At 30.3% G+C, this 15,648-nt stretch overlaps 2 long non-coding RNA genes across 2 annotated transcripts; both read left to right on the top strand.

Annotated features, from left to right (window-relative positions):
* Positions 1 to 1,793: 1,793 nt before the first annotated feature.
* On the top strand, positions 1,794 to 3,854 carry LOC129916641 (uncharacterized). Its single transcript, XR_008772521.1, has 5 exons — positions 1,794 to 2,064; positions 2,146 to 2,344; positions 3,246 to 3,424; positions 3,531 to 3,616; positions 3,669 to 3,854. It is a non-coding gene; the product is annotated as an uncharacterized LOC129916641 (long non-coding RNA).
* A 4,838-nt stretch (positions 3,855 to 8,692) lies between these two features.
* LOC129916640 (uncharacterized) lies at positions 8,693 to 14,519 on the top strand. The gene is made up of 4 exons (XR_008772520.1): positions 8,693 to 9,021; positions 9,100 to 9,217; positions 13,207 to 13,616; positions 13,688 to 14,519. It is a non-coding gene; the product is annotated as an uncharacterized LOC129916640 (long non-coding RNA).
* The last annotated feature ends 1,129 nt before the right edge of the window (positions 14,520 to 15,648 follow it).

Genomic DNA, 15,648 nt, shown 5'->3' on the forward strand with positions numbered 1-15,648 from the left:
AAAATGGTAAAGGAACTGTCAAAGTCAGCTATTACATGAAGCCTCAAGAGGCTTGACTCTTTTTTCGAAATTTCTTTTGATAACACACCCACAAAAAAAAAAAAAAATTCTGACCTGGGGTTGCGACTAAGTTTTTCATATAGTTTTTGGGTAGCTGAAACCGAATCTGGAGTCCGTTTTGCCCCATCACGTCAGGTTTTCGAGATAACATAAAAAAATGTCACGAATCATTTGGATCACTGAATCCAGATTCGAAGTCAATTTTGGTTTCTGAGATATCCTCAAAAAATGTCAAAACCAAAAAAACTAAATTTCTTATTTGGGGTTGCGTCTAAGTTTTTCATATAGTTTTTGGGTTGCTAAAACCGAATTCGAACTCTATTTTTCCGTATCATGTCAGGTTTTTGAGATATCCTCAAAAAATGTCAAATAAGAACTTTTTTTTGAGTTTAGACATTTTTTGAGGATATTTCAAAAACCTGACGTGATACGCCAAAATAGACTTCGGATTCGGTTTCAGCGACCCAAAAACTATATGAAAAATTTAGTCGCAACCCCAGGTAAAAACTTTTGTTTTTTTGGTTTTGACATTTTTTTGAGGATATCCCAGAAACATGACGTGATAGGGCGAAATTGACTTCGAATCTGGATACAGCAATCCAAAAACTATATGACTAACATATTCGCACATCCAGATCAGAGAAACAAATTTTTTGTTTTCGTGACATTTTATGAGGTTATCTCGAAAACCTGATGTGATGGAGCAAAACGTAATTCGGATTCGGTTTCATCGACCCAAAAACTATATGAAAAACTTAGACGCAATCCCAGGTCAGAACTTTTATATTTTTTTTGTGTGGCTGCCCTACTAACAATTTTGCTTCTATAATGCTTTAAAGAAGCAACAATTGCATCTGTAAAGCTTTATAGAACCAAAATTGTTTGTCGGGTGTGTAATCATTCTGTGAGGCGCGTACTATTACACGATGCCTCTTGAGTCAAGGACTCAAATTTGACATTTATCTTTTGAATTAAAATTTGTTGTTGTTGTATTGCACCAAAAAGCAAAAAGAAATGTGAGGGAATGTTGAAAAAAGAAAAAGTGGAAAAAGAAACGTCAAAAAAGAGTCTCGGACTCACGACCCACGACTCTCCGGTCGGATAATTTTTTCTTTCATCTTTTTTCTCTTTTGCACTCATTATGTTTAAAAAGAGTCGCGCCTCTTGAGGCTTCATGTAATTGCTGACAAATTCTTATGTTCTTTCAAGAGAGAAAAGGACGAAAATAGATTTCATTGGTATCAAAAGTGTTTACAAAAGTAATAGACTTGATTTTAATAGAATTCGATTTTAACAAAAAAATTCATGGTAATAAAACAAACATCTTACTTTCTAAACTTAGATAACTAAAACAATGAAAGTTAACCATAGTTTACGTGCGATCTTAAAACAACGCACCAATGTGAACCCACCTTAATGTTTTTTGATTTTCGCTGAATGCTTTCATTCATTCATTCAGTCATGAATGACATTTCATTCCAGTCGATTGGAAATTTTCCAATAGAATTCCAGTTGTTTTTGTTTTGTTTTTGTTTTTTTTTTTTTATTTTGTATCGAATTTTAATTTGTTTAATTTCGTTATTTCGGTTAATAAAAAGTAAAAAAAAATGTGATTCTGCACATCTACGCGTCATTCTCTTTCGTTCCGTGTATAATTTATGCCCCTTCGGTTTTTGGGGGCCCGGTAATTTGTACCACAAAAACTATGCTCGCCGTTTAATTATATGATGATGATTTCTGTAACTTCTAATTTCGCAAAAACCTCGAAAAGAGATCCCCAAAATCAACCAAAAAGACCGAAGCTGTTAACTTACATATGTGCCCTTAATTATGAAAGTGGACTAAGTCACTCCTAAAAATGGCATCAAATTTAGCCTAAAAATAATTATTATTTAAGGGGTAAAGTTGATTTGAAAGCGAAATTGCAGCAAATAGACTTCTTTATTGCTCCTCTAGTGATTTCATAAAAGAAATATAATTAAATCGTTATAAGAAAATTATTATGTAAGTTTTTCTTCAACCAATGCAAAAAGTGACTTAGTCCACTTTCATAATCATAGGCACATATAATTCTATTTGCACTAGGTTTTCGAAATCCGTTTTTAAGGTCATAACTGTTATGCCGAAATAAGAAGCTCTCACTCAGTCCAAAGTTATGAGGTAAAAAGATTTATGAATCCCTTAAGCCTTAATATATGAGAGCTTGTAAAATACCAGCCCTAGAGTAGACAAAAAACCTTTTTTGAATAGAATTAAGCGTCGAAATCTTATCTCATAAGATAAGGTAAGTACCTATGCAAAGAATTTTTGCATTGTAATTTTTTTTAAACTAATTTACACAAATTTTGAATCAATCCACAACCTGAGGCAAAACTTCATTACCTACACATAAAAATCATGCACTGATACATTGAAAAATCAAAATTTTTCTTATATTTTTCAACAAAAGCAGGGATTCTCGCGCTTATTTACTTAAAAAAAAACCCGATCAAAAACTTTACAAAAAGGCTTTAAGTGAAGTTCATTAAAATAAAAATCACTAAATATCATATCAACCTTCCACGTCCTTCTCACCTCGAAAAAAGCCTTTGAAACTTTGATGTCAAAAATAATTTACTTTTAGCAACAACTCCTTTTTATCCATCAAACAAAACAACTCATCTTCCCATCGATCACTCAATTCGAAAACCAAAACCAAAAAAAAAAAAATAAAATAAAAATAAATACAAACACAAATCCGCATTCTTTTTTTGGTTCCATTGAAAAGCAATTAAAACTCTTTTGATCTTAGCCTGTCGATTGTGATGCGGCACCTTTTGATTGATTTGATTTACACTCTGGTCCACCACCAAAAAGGCAAATTAAAACGAGAGGCATTAAAATTCTCTTAAAAATCCTGTTAACTTGTTTTCAGTTTTCGAACTCTCATCCAACTTGGAGGTCGTCTTCTTCATCTGCATTTCGATGTCATAAAAAAAAGAATACCACCAACAATACAATTAGCACCTTTGATGTGATCTCTGTGATGTGATGGGAATATTGGGATGATTGAAGAAGACTTTTAATGATAATAATTTTAATCAACTCAAAACAAATATATCCTTTTGCTTTGTGCTTTTATATTGCATATAAATGATGATTGATGACTATTTCTGAAATTTATTTCTTCCCTTTTTTTGACGCAGATCAAAGGCATTTGGATCTCTTTGCCAGCAGACCACAACCGAAGAAGAAACGAAAATCTCGTACAGCCTTTACAAATCATCAGATTTTTGAGCTCGAAAAGCGATTCCTCTATCAAAAGTACTTGTCACCAGCCGATCGAGATGAGATTGCCTCATCCTTGGGACTCTCCAATGCCCAGGTGAGTATAAAATATTAATCGCTGGCATATAATAACCCAAAATTAACTTAAAAGATGGTAACGATTTTGTTTTTGTTGAATTTTTACATCCAACAATATGATGTAGGTCATTACTTGGTTCCAAAACCGCAGAGCCAAACTGAAGCGAGACATTGAAGAACTGAAGAAAGACGTGGAAACCGTGAAGACACTGTCAGGACATAATTGCTTTTTAGAGAATGTTAATGACTTGAATATTTTAAAGAGACGACCCGATCGAGAGGAGGATGACACCATCATCATCAGCAGCAGGGGCTAGCAACAGCGGACGTCAGCAGGATCAAAGGAAGAAAGAAGCTAAGAATGACCTTGCCATGCTGAAGCGAATGACATTGATGTACTATAGCAATAGTAATGCTGAACTTGGATAGAAAAGAAGACCACATGCGAAATGATGATGATTTTTATTTTTAAAATAATTAATTATTAATTTTTTTTTAATTAGATAATGTAAATATTTAATATTTTCCATTTTTATAGATTTAATGTAGTGCAGAAATTTTTAATTAAAATTTAAAATAATTTAGATTTATATTTAAGGTGTTTTTTTTTAGCTTAAAAAAAGATGTTTCGCATAAAATTGACGTAGTAAAGAATCAAAAACTAATAAAATTATAGTTTTTGTATTTATTTTTAAATTTAATGCTTTGAAAAAAATAAACATAAAAATTAGTTATTTTAAAAAATTTAGTTTTTAAGTTTTTTTTAAAGCGATTCACCCTGTTCATGTAGTTGTAAGTTTTAGTATAATTATTGTGATTTATATTTTAAGTTTTTTTTTTTCAATTAATATTTAAAGATTTTACATTAAAGCTTATATTTTAAATTCAAATATAAATGTAGGAATAATAAAAAAAAATATATAAATTACGACCTCTTGGGCATCGTCTCTTATTTCCAACTTTTTGTATGAAGTATCCTGGACTGGAGCCAGGCTGACAATTAAAAGCTTTATAATATATACCTTGTAAGTATTCCTTGAGCTCATAGGAGTATTATTATTATGGACTCTTTTAAATCTTCTTCGTCAAGTATTAACCCTCTGTCGGCACACGGGTGCAAATTTGGCAAGACAAAAATAAAAAAATAAGGTTTTTTCAAAAAAGTGGTCGCAAAAAAGTCTTTTTATACTGGTGAAAATATATTTTTTTGGAACTGTGAGTACAATATTCGAATTCCTCGGAAAATTCTACATCAATTTCATGCATGATTCCCCATAAAATATTGAGACTGAAAAAAGTTCTAGTGACATGAAAAAGAGCAAACCAATTTCGCACCCGTGTGCCTATCAAGTTACAAAAAAGAGGTGTCCCTACAGAGGGTTAAAAATAATAGTATAATAGATAGTTTATCATTATTGGTTCTTAAAAAAGAAAAAATAGGCACAAGTACGATTACTAAGGAATGGGAAAGGGGTCTATTTCCTCCTTTTAGGCGGGAGGGGTACTATTCTAAAAAAAATACTTAAAACTAAAAACAAATAATAAAACAACTCTTAAGCAGGACTTATGCCCTTTTCAAAAGGTCGAATTGTACGCTTAATTCTAATTCTTAAAAGCTCCAGCACACTATAAACTTTCTATCGGCCGACAGTTTATTCGGCCTCTTAATCAGTACGGAAATGTATGAAAGTGCGCATACTACAACCCGACTAAACTATCGCCCGATAAAAAGTCTGTAATATGCGGGGGATCTTAATCGATTTATTTTAATTAAATATTTTCGAAGTAATCGATTTCAAAGTCTAAATTAGGGAAACAAAGTAAAAAAAAAAAAAAAATCATGTGTGCAATGCACACGTGGTAGAAGTGAAACCTTAAAAAATCATAACTTTTTTGTCTCTTATCACCTTTAAATCCATTTTTGTTATGACAAATTATAATGAATTTTAAATCATCTGAAAGCTTATGTTTCAGTTCAAAATATTTATATGGCTTGTCTATACAACATCATACAACATCTACAAAAGGAGCTAGAATTTTTGAACCCAATCTGTTTTCATCAAAAAAGCAAAAAAATCTATCTTTTTTCTCTTCTAACACCATTAAATCCTTTTTTTTAAATGACACCAATAAAAAATCTGAAAGCATATTATTTCACCTTTTATAAGACGCTTCAATCGTATTCCTACGATGCGATGCCTGCAAAAAAAGTAAGAATTTCTTAAAGCCAACCATGTCGAAATTTCAAACTTAGATAACGGTACTTTCTACAATGGAGATCTTTCTACAACAGATCTCCACAGGTGTTTTGAATTATTTTTCAATTTTTTCAATTTAAGATTGTGTAACTTGTAGAGCACGTACCGTTATGTGTTATATATCAAATAAAAGGTTATGTTATCAGCATGCGTATTAAAGTTAAATCAAGTTTGTATGTGCACTAGATCAAAAGATATAACGTGTGTAGAAAAAGATCTTTTTACCGTTATCTCAGAATTTTGAATATGAAATTAATTGAAATTTTGTACATTTATAGTTTATTTAATTACCTATCTACAGTACAAATTTCATTTATCTATCTATTAAAACAAAAAAGTTATAACAAGTTGAAGTCGTGTCGCGTTTTCGTTTCATCTTGTTTCAAATCACTACGATACTAAAGAAGTTTTCACTTCAAAAACAGATTTAATACTATTTCTGTCAAAACTGTCGATTTCAATACGAAATTGATCGATAAAATAAACTGCCTCAAGTCATTCCTCCCCTTTTGAAAAATGACGAAAGTAGCATTTAAAAATTAAGCGCGTCACTTTTGAAAAACGACGCGTGCGCCACTTTGGAAAAATGACGTGCGTCACTTCTAAAAAGATGACGTGCATCACTTTTGAACCTACTTACCTACCACTATTGAAAAATGACACCCATAAGCCATAACTATTGAAAACAAAATTACGAGAATCACTTTTGAAAAATGACAAGTGCCACTTTTGAAAAATGACAAGTGCCAGTTTTGTAAAATGACACGTGTCAGTTTTGAAGAAACGACACGAGTAACGGGATCATTTTTCTTGAACCAAAAATGAGTTCTGGTCAACAGATGGCTTTTGTTTGTCGGTAGAGAGAAAAATAAAGAGATGGAGCATGAGTTGGAGGAGAACAAACAAATATGAGCGAAAAAAACACGAATATAGGTATCTACTTCGATATTGTCCCGATCGTTTTCTTTTATAATCCTGGATCATTGATAAAACGCAGCTTTTTGTTACAGTTCTTTTTGCAATTTCTAAATAAATTGTTTCGATGGATTTCCATTCAGAAATCGTTCTTTTGTTTATCCACTGCTCAAATCTGCTTATGCAGATCAATAGCCGTTTTTTTTATTATGCAACTGGATCTGGATCAATTTTACACGTAAAACTAAAACATAATGCAATATTTCTATCCAAACCAAAATTTAATTCCTATTCCGGTCAACAGATGGCTTTTGGCTGTCGGTAGGTAGAAAAATAAGAGATGGGTGGATATGTATTGCATATTAAACAAATATGAGCGAAAAAGAGATGGATATACAAATCTGCATCCATATTGATTCAGATTGTTTTATTATGTAACCATAAACTATATGGATCATAATAAAACGCCACTAATGTAAAATCACCAAAAAGGTTTTATCTAGGTATTTTATAATTAGGTACTTTTAAGGTATGACTGCACCGTCCACTTTTTGCAAAAAGTGAAAAGTGACGAAATTTGAAACTCTTTTATCAACCACAAAATATAAAACAAAGATGCTGAAAACTTGTTTTTTTTTATTTTAATTTTTTTTTGCAATTTTTGCGAAAAGTGAGAAATTTACAAAAATAAAAATTTTTCTTTCTTTCTTGTATTTAGAGGAAAAACTGCAAGAAATAAAGAAAATGTTTTACTTTTGTAAATTTCCCACTTTTTGCAAAAAGTAGCTATTATTGTAGTTACAGATTTATACTGCTGTTGAAATGAAAAGGAATGTCAAAAAGATAGGCAAGTTAGCACCATCTAGCGCTCATAATTGTTAAAAAAAATTGTTATGGTATGAATAGGGTAGAGTTGCTAGTAGCCGGCCCCTTAAGGATTCTTTTTCATAAAATAACCACAGAAACGTCAAATATCAACATTTTCGAATAATTCTTGAAATAAAACGTACTTTATTTATTAATTTTTCGGTATGGTTAAAAAAAAACTTATAATAATAGTTCCCAAAAATATTTTATTTAAGTTTTTGTATAAAAAAAAGTCCGATTCTCCTAAATCCGGCCTTTGTTTCCTATTTTCGGCCATCTTGTATCTCATTTCCGGCCACTGACTTTATTATGACAAGCTTAAATAAATTGAATGTTTTTTATTTAAATGTTTGTGTTTTAAGAATTAAGAAACAATTTTGATTGTTAATAAGTTATAACATCAAATGATTTTAAAATGTATTTATTTTTCCCCACTTTTTAAACTTTCATCATTAAAAGGGGGCCGAATACAGGAAAAATCTTAAATTTCAAAGCATTTTTTTTTGTGTTTTATCTCCGGCCCCCCTTAAAATTACCAAAATTCACATCTTTTTCCTATTTAAAACCTATTTTATTTGAAGAATAATATATATTTAGTAAGAAAAACAACATTTCAAAGCATTAGAGCTCTGAAATGGTTTCCACAAAACACTAATTACGGCAGTAAAATTAAAAAAAAAAAACCGTATCCGATTGGATCACTTCACAAAAAGTTATTTTTTCTAAGAAAACTGAATAACAAGATTAATAAGAATATTACAATTTTAGTAGAGACATTTAAAAAAACAGCATAAGAGAAAAAAATTTGGAGTAAATCCTACGAAATCACTAGTTATAACGATTTTTCTGAAAGGTGGCCGGCTACTGGAGAGGGGCCGGAATAAAGCAACTCTACCCTATACTTATGTGAATAATCTTTTCAACCCATTAAAAATGTTAAAATCAGAACTATTGATATTTATACATCCCTACTAACAATTTTCTTCTATAATGCTTTACAGAAGCAACAGTTGCATCTGTAAAGTTTTATAGAACCAAAATTGTTTGTCGGGATATTCTTAATCTGCAAGGTTCTTCAAATTGCTTCAAATATTTTTATATTAATTTCCTTTCCAAGTCTTTTATAGAGATCAGTGGCCAATATAGATATTCTATACCTCACTATGTAAATCCGCACATGCAACCCTTAACTAATAACTTGTTGATGTGGCTCATGTAGAACCTCTATTATGAAATCAGCAAACAAATTCAGCATTAAAAAGAAATCATATTCCGCCATTATTCGATTTTCGATGTCAGCCATATACCTGCCTGCCTCCAGCCTGCACATTGGCATATGGCATTCATTTTCAAAATATTCGTCAACGCACCTGGATCAACAAAAATTGAAAACACCCGGCATTTAAAATAAAATGTAAAAAAATAAATCAATTAAATTAGACACAGTTCAAAGATTTACATTTAATTTATTTAAACATGTGAAATATTTCATTGCAAATAAATAAATATTAAAATAATAAATGAAAAAAAGTCCATTTGATTCACAAAATAAAAAAAAAATAAAAAGCAAAAATGGGTGAGCATTTCTTTTTATATAAACCATTTTGTATTTTATTGCTAAAATAATTAAATTTTTCTCTTTTTGGTGTTTTAGATTCTAATTTAAATATAAAATCCAAAGACTTGACGATTAAGACAAAAAATAAAAGAAATCTATTCAGATTCAAGAAGAAAAAAAAAAAATGGCGACCAATATCATCAAGCATAAAATGGTTCGTATTTTTCCATTTACAGTAAAACCCGGATAAGTACCTCACCTTAAATGCCCGGTTTTGTGAGGCACTAAAGCGGGTAAGTTACTTACAAGGACCCGCTTAAGTGCTCATAGGCACTTATCTCTATATTTACTTAAAAATAAAAAAAAAACATGATTGATTATAAAAAACAGAATCTTCACAAACAAAATAACTTTGAAAGTTTAAAATAACTAACTAGTTAGTTTCTACTTTTAGTAGAATTTTTGAATCTTAAAGCGCTTTAGCAAATGAAGTTTTTCTTACTGCTGAAACTTGTTTCAAATGTGTACTTAAAAGAATTTCCTGCAAGTAAATTCAATCATAAGTATTTTAAATAGAAGGTAGTTAAGCAGGAAAAGCAGTTAAGCGAAAGGTACTTAAAAGATGAGTTTTATATGAAAAAATCCTTAAAATTTTGGTTCTAAAAAACAAAGGCACTTATGCGGGTTAGGCACTTAAGCGAGAGGCACTTATCCGGGTTTTACTGTATTTTACATAATTATTATCAATTTCATGAAAGAATCTTGTTCCAAACTTGTTTTATTAGTGTATCTATTCTCATCGAAAAACTGCATTTATTTTTCATGAAAGAAAACCTTTAACCAAAAATGTCATTTAAAATTATTCATTAAATTCTTTTAAAGCACGTTCTATTGAAAATATTAGGTACATATCTATTGAAAATTAAAGGTAGATTCTTTTGAGTTTTTTGTATTTTGCAAATGAAACAGAAAAAAGACACTGATATTGTGATGGTCGGCTATTTCTGGTAATCGGGTGTTTGGTTGTATGAAGCGAAATAAAATGGGATAAAATGTTTCTAAAAATTATAAATATGAATTAAATTCATATTTATAAGCAAATTTTGCTTTTTTTTCGAAAACAATAAATAACGAAGAAAAAAATAACAAAAATAATAAAAATTATTTAAATTATTTCTATTTTAAGTGGAGCGATTGAATATAATTCAATTTTAAAGTTCAAGTGACCTCAACTCCAAATTTATAAAGCGTTTCGCCCAGGTACGACAGTGGGCTCATCAGTTAGATGAGCCCACTGTCGTACCTGGGCGAAACGCTTTATAAATTTGGAGTTGAGGTCACTTGAACTTTAAAATTGAAAACAATAAATATTTCGTAAAGGGTTGCCTGTGAAGTGATAAAATGAAAAAAACGTTGTGAAAATTGAAATGATAATATTTTTATCACTTCACAGTTTCACAGATCGGGTCTGAGTCTGTTTTAACGGATCGATTGTGAAAATTTAGCTAGTTATCAAGTGATGTGTCCAAATATAGTATTTGCTAATAAATTGTTATTATATTGGACTTTTGTGTATGAATTTTAAAGTAAAGTATGTTATTAGCACCGATTTCATATAAAACGAATGTTCCTAAGCTTTTAAAAAAAGACACATTTTTAAAATTAGCTAGCCTATATGGCTTTATGTTTTACTGGTTGAACAGAATGCAAGTTCGCTTGTAGCAAAGAAAAACGCGGTGGTAAAATATGTCAAATAAAATCGCTAAAAATGTAGAAGAGATGAACAGAATATGTGGCGCACTAAAATGAAATCCGACTTTTTTTTAGGTAATTTTTCCAAATTATTCAAGTTTTGTACCCTTTCAGAACCTTTTAGAATACAAAAACTTAAATAATATGGAAAAATTACCTAAAAAAAAGTCGGATTTGTTAAGAAAAAAAATTTTATCTCGGTTATTTATGAAATATTCCCAACAATGTTATACCATTTTGAAAAGAGAATTGAACACACAAACTTTTAAGGCAACTTGCCGAAACATCGTAGTGCATTTTTTTTTTACACTACTGTTCATTGAATTAGAGTCATGTAAAATTTTTTAGTACTAAGTTGGGTAAAAAAGTAATATTTTCATTAAAACTGATGCAGCTGAGTTAAAATTTTTGAATGCATTTGATAGCAGGGTTATTCAAGGTTCCGCAACAAAAGAAAAAAATGAGAAAAATTAAGATTTGTAGTCACGGCACATGAAAAACCGTCACAGGGTGACCATTTTTTCGACTTTTTTTCAAATGCCCATAACTCCCAAAATATATGGCTGCGATTTTTTTTATTATTTTTCTGATAACTGTCACCACATAGCCTATCTACCGTTTTCGTTTCGACGTTATCTTTTGGGACACCCTGTATAACTGAGAAAATTAGTTTTTCATTTCTTCGATTGTCCCAATAAATTGAAATTTCTTTCTCGAGCAAAAAAATTTCAAAACTAAAAGTGTAACTTAAAACGGTCTCCGAATCCTAAAAAAAAAAAAACGTGGAACAAATGTTCAGCTTTGAGATTTAATTTAAAAAATGTACACTAGACTGATTCAAAAAAAAAAAAATTTTTTTTTGTTCAAAGCATTGTTGAAAATATTGTTGGAAATGACGAAAAAAAAATACTGTAAAAGTTTCAGCCCTTAATGATAACATTTAGTACCGCCCGCCGCATCGCAAATTTCTATTTCCTATACGATTTGTATGGGAAAGATTGTGTATTTGTGTATTTGTGGTTGACAAAATCATTTTCTTTTATAAAATTGTCCGCTCTACAAAAAAGCTCTTAATTTTTTTTGATTTACCCCCGCGTTTCAAAGTTATTCAACTTTAAAATATAAAAAGTAATTTTTTCTCATTTTTTTCCGATTTTTTGACGAAATTATTAGGTTTTTCAAAAAATTTGACAAGATTTTCGAATTTTTGTATTCTATGTTGTGTTTTGGTTTCACAGATCCTTTTATATAACTCTCAAACCCCTATAATACTACCATTTTTGATTTCTTCAATAAATTCGAATTATTCATTCTTTCAACTAAAAATTATTTTAATTAATTTTTCGCGTCCGTTTTTTTTTAATTTCATAAATGCAATTTTGTAGAGCGTTCAATTTTATACAAGAAAATGATTAAATCTAGCCTTTTTGATGACCCATTAAAAAGATACAAAGTTCTAAACACAAATACACAATCTTTTCCATACAAATCGTATGGGAAATAGAAATTTGCGATGCGGCGGTACTAAATGTTAACATTAAAGGCTGAAACTTTTACAGTATTTTTTTTTTTCGTCATTTCCAACAATATTTTCAACAATGCTTTGAACAAAAGAATTTTTTGAATCAGTCTTATGTACACCATATTTGGTGTTTGGATATAAAAAGAAAATATGTATTTAAAAAAATAACAAATACACCTCTATTTAAAACTGTAAAAATTTCTCAAATTGACCGAAGAATGGCTTAGTAAAAAAAATTTGAAGCCAGAAAACATTAAAAAAAACCATTGCCAGCTTTCTGCCATCAACAAACTGAGTACGTTTGATTGAAACTTAATCGCCAAATTAATAGCTAAATTCACCTCTACATTTTCTGTCCCAGCATTTCTCATAAATATTGTTTGGGCGTACTGAATCTGTTTCTTGGCTTCTTGACGGGGTTGTTGTTGTTCAATGTTAAATTTCAAAACCATTTCTTATTGAAATTATTGTAAACTCAGATTTTCGTCTGTGATTTTTCAAGTTAGTTTTTAAAGTTAAAACTTTGTCCAGTTATCTTTGTTTTTGAAGATTGCCCGGCAATGACGTGGCGCTGGATATTCTGAGAATATTCTCCCAATCATTATTTCAAAACCGCTGTTCTGAAAAATAAGTATTGTAGAATAAGTACTGTTTTAGAACGCATTTTTTTCTCCGCCGGCATTTTTTTGGAGCCATTATTGACTTTAAAATCTCTTTATGGGCTACATCATGCAGCTCCGACGTGCTTCACAACACAATGTTGATTTGCAACATGTCCCTATTGGGTGCTTGACTGTCATTTCAGAATTGGATTGGAATAAAAAAAAAATTAAGTTTGATTTTATCATTGAAATCAATATTTTTAAGGTCAATGGCTTTTTTGCAAAATTAAAAGTTTTCACTTAAATTTTTCTTTTTTTTTTTTACAGTGTTATTAGACGTAAAACATTAAACACAAAATTTAATATGCTCATTCATATTTAAAAAAAAAAAAAAAACCAAACATAGACGAGTATAAAATTATATATTTTCTTGAGTTCGAAATGTTCCGTTCCTTTCTATGAAAAAAATTGATAAGATGATCGATGATTGTGAATGGAACCAAAAAAGGAAAAGGAAATAAAGTTACAATCATAATTATGACATCCAAGTCAAACGATTGAGTCAAGTCTAAAGTTTTGATAAACACTCCTGTCATAGTGTTGCGATAAAAAGACTACAACATTCGCCTCACAGTGCACCCGTAGAAAAAATTTCCAATGTGGTTTCTAAGCGAATCATAATAAGATTGAACAAATTTTTCAAAGGATTCGCATATCATAAAAGAGGCCTACAAAAGGTATAGCAACATTTTTTCGATTTTCTTTATATTCCTTTATAATGTCTATATTTTTTTTTTTTTTTCCTAAGGAATATGAAGGCCTGGTACGATGACTAAAAACAACCTAACTGACTACTACACATGTTCAAAATCTCATCAATGTATAGTTCCTGTGGATCGTGAGTAATAGATTTAAGTTAAGATAAAATAAGAAAACAAAAAACATAAATTATTTTTAAGTTATAGTTTAGGAAGCAATTTATTTATTCTAATAATAATTTTATTATGTAAATGATTTCAAATTGGTAAACTTTCTCGTCTGCAAAACCATAACTTTACATCTCAGATGTTAGATAGAAATGAATAGAATTGTACTACATTATTTTTTATTGATTTACAAAAACTTAAGCAACAAACAGATATAACATGGAAGAGCTTTTGCTTATTTTCAAAAATGAAAAAAAAAAAATTTTATCTTACATACAAATATGAAAAACATGGACAAACTCGAGTTAGAAAAATATCATTGACATCAAAATAATATCGTCTGAATGAATCCAACGTATACATCGTCACACAAAATACTCATTAATGTTTGAGATATTAACACTTGAGGAATTTGTAAAATATTTTTTTTCTGCAGTTTAGTAATTCCGTTAGGTTTTTTATTTTCTATTTAAAATGTTTTATTTCAGTGTGTCCAGAATAGATAACATTCGGGTGTAATTATCCCATGAACAGTTTAAGTCTTCAAACATTTTTTTAAAAATAGAATTCTCTTGCATTCGTTTCTTTAAGTAATTCAATAATTTTTTAAATTAGGTTTTACGAACTACTCATATGTGAGAGCTCCGTATTAAAATTGCTTGGACGAATTATTCCTTGTCTAGGTAACTCTTCTTGAAGCAAAAATTGGTTTCAATCGGATGCCATGATATGCCAATCTGCTCATACGCACGAAACGAAGTCTTGATGCCTGAGTGAAAATTTTTACCAGCATTAGTAGGTGATAATATAAAAATAGTATTTTTTTTAGGTATTTCTTTGTTAATAATATTATAAAGATCTTTTAAAAATTCATAAATGTTATCTTCATTGAAAATTGAAAATTTCAATTGATTCACTTATAGATTAATAATATTCATATAAATTGCCAATTGGAGCATTCAAAATTAAATTTTGTGGTTCTATAGATTTTAAATATATATATAATTCTTGAAACGTTAAATTTTTTATATAATTATCAACAATTTTTAACTAAAGTCGAATTTATATCCCAAAACCTGAATTCCGATGATAACCACATCGATGTATTTAAAATGTGATGCGTATCAGCTGTAGGATGTTGTTTTAAATAATCAATCAATTTGTCTCCCTTTCCTCTTTTTTTACTCTCGGAATCTTGTTTATATTGTTCGTCGCAGACACCACCAATTTCATCACCAATTGATAGTTGGGATCCAACGGAGAATGTGTGATGAATGTCGAGCGATAATTGGCTTCCTTCCACCATTCCGTCTTCGGCTTCTTGCAAATCTTGGAAAAATCGTACACATTTAACTTCACGACTTGGAATCCATGTTTTCTGGTTGATGTTTAAGTATAGGATTTGCCTTAAGTCTTTTTGCAAATAGATTGACAGATTGACCCAGTGCTGTAGCGTGTATTTCCAACTTGGAATAACTCGACGAGCGAATCTTCGAGTAATTTTATTTTCGTGGCACTGGAAGAAAGAATATCTGCAGGAATTGTTGGAGTAGGTGCAGTCGTGGATGACGTGTATGTGGTTTCCATGGTGCGCGATGATGAGGATGGCTCCTCTAAATTTTCGACAAATTGTTCCGTAATCCAATTGGAAGTCTCCAGAGTTATATTGGGTTCCAAGTATGTACATCGTGGACCACTCGCTGTTTAAGAGGATGGTCACTAAATTCTTTAGAGAACAGCTGGATAAGTCTTTCTTTTGGACAATGACAACTTTCCGTGCGGGTTAAGTTCGAGATCCTCCAGGATCTTAAAAAAATATAAATTTATCTTCTCCTAACGTGGA

Source organism: Episyrphus balteatus, chromosome 3, assembly GCF_945859705.1.
Source record: "Episyrphus balteatus chromosome 3, idEpiBalt1.1, whole genome shotgun sequence".
In the NCBI taxonomy this organism is placed as follows: Eukaryota; Metazoa; Arthropoda; class Insecta; order Diptera; family Syrphidae; genus Episyrphus; species Episyrphus balteatus.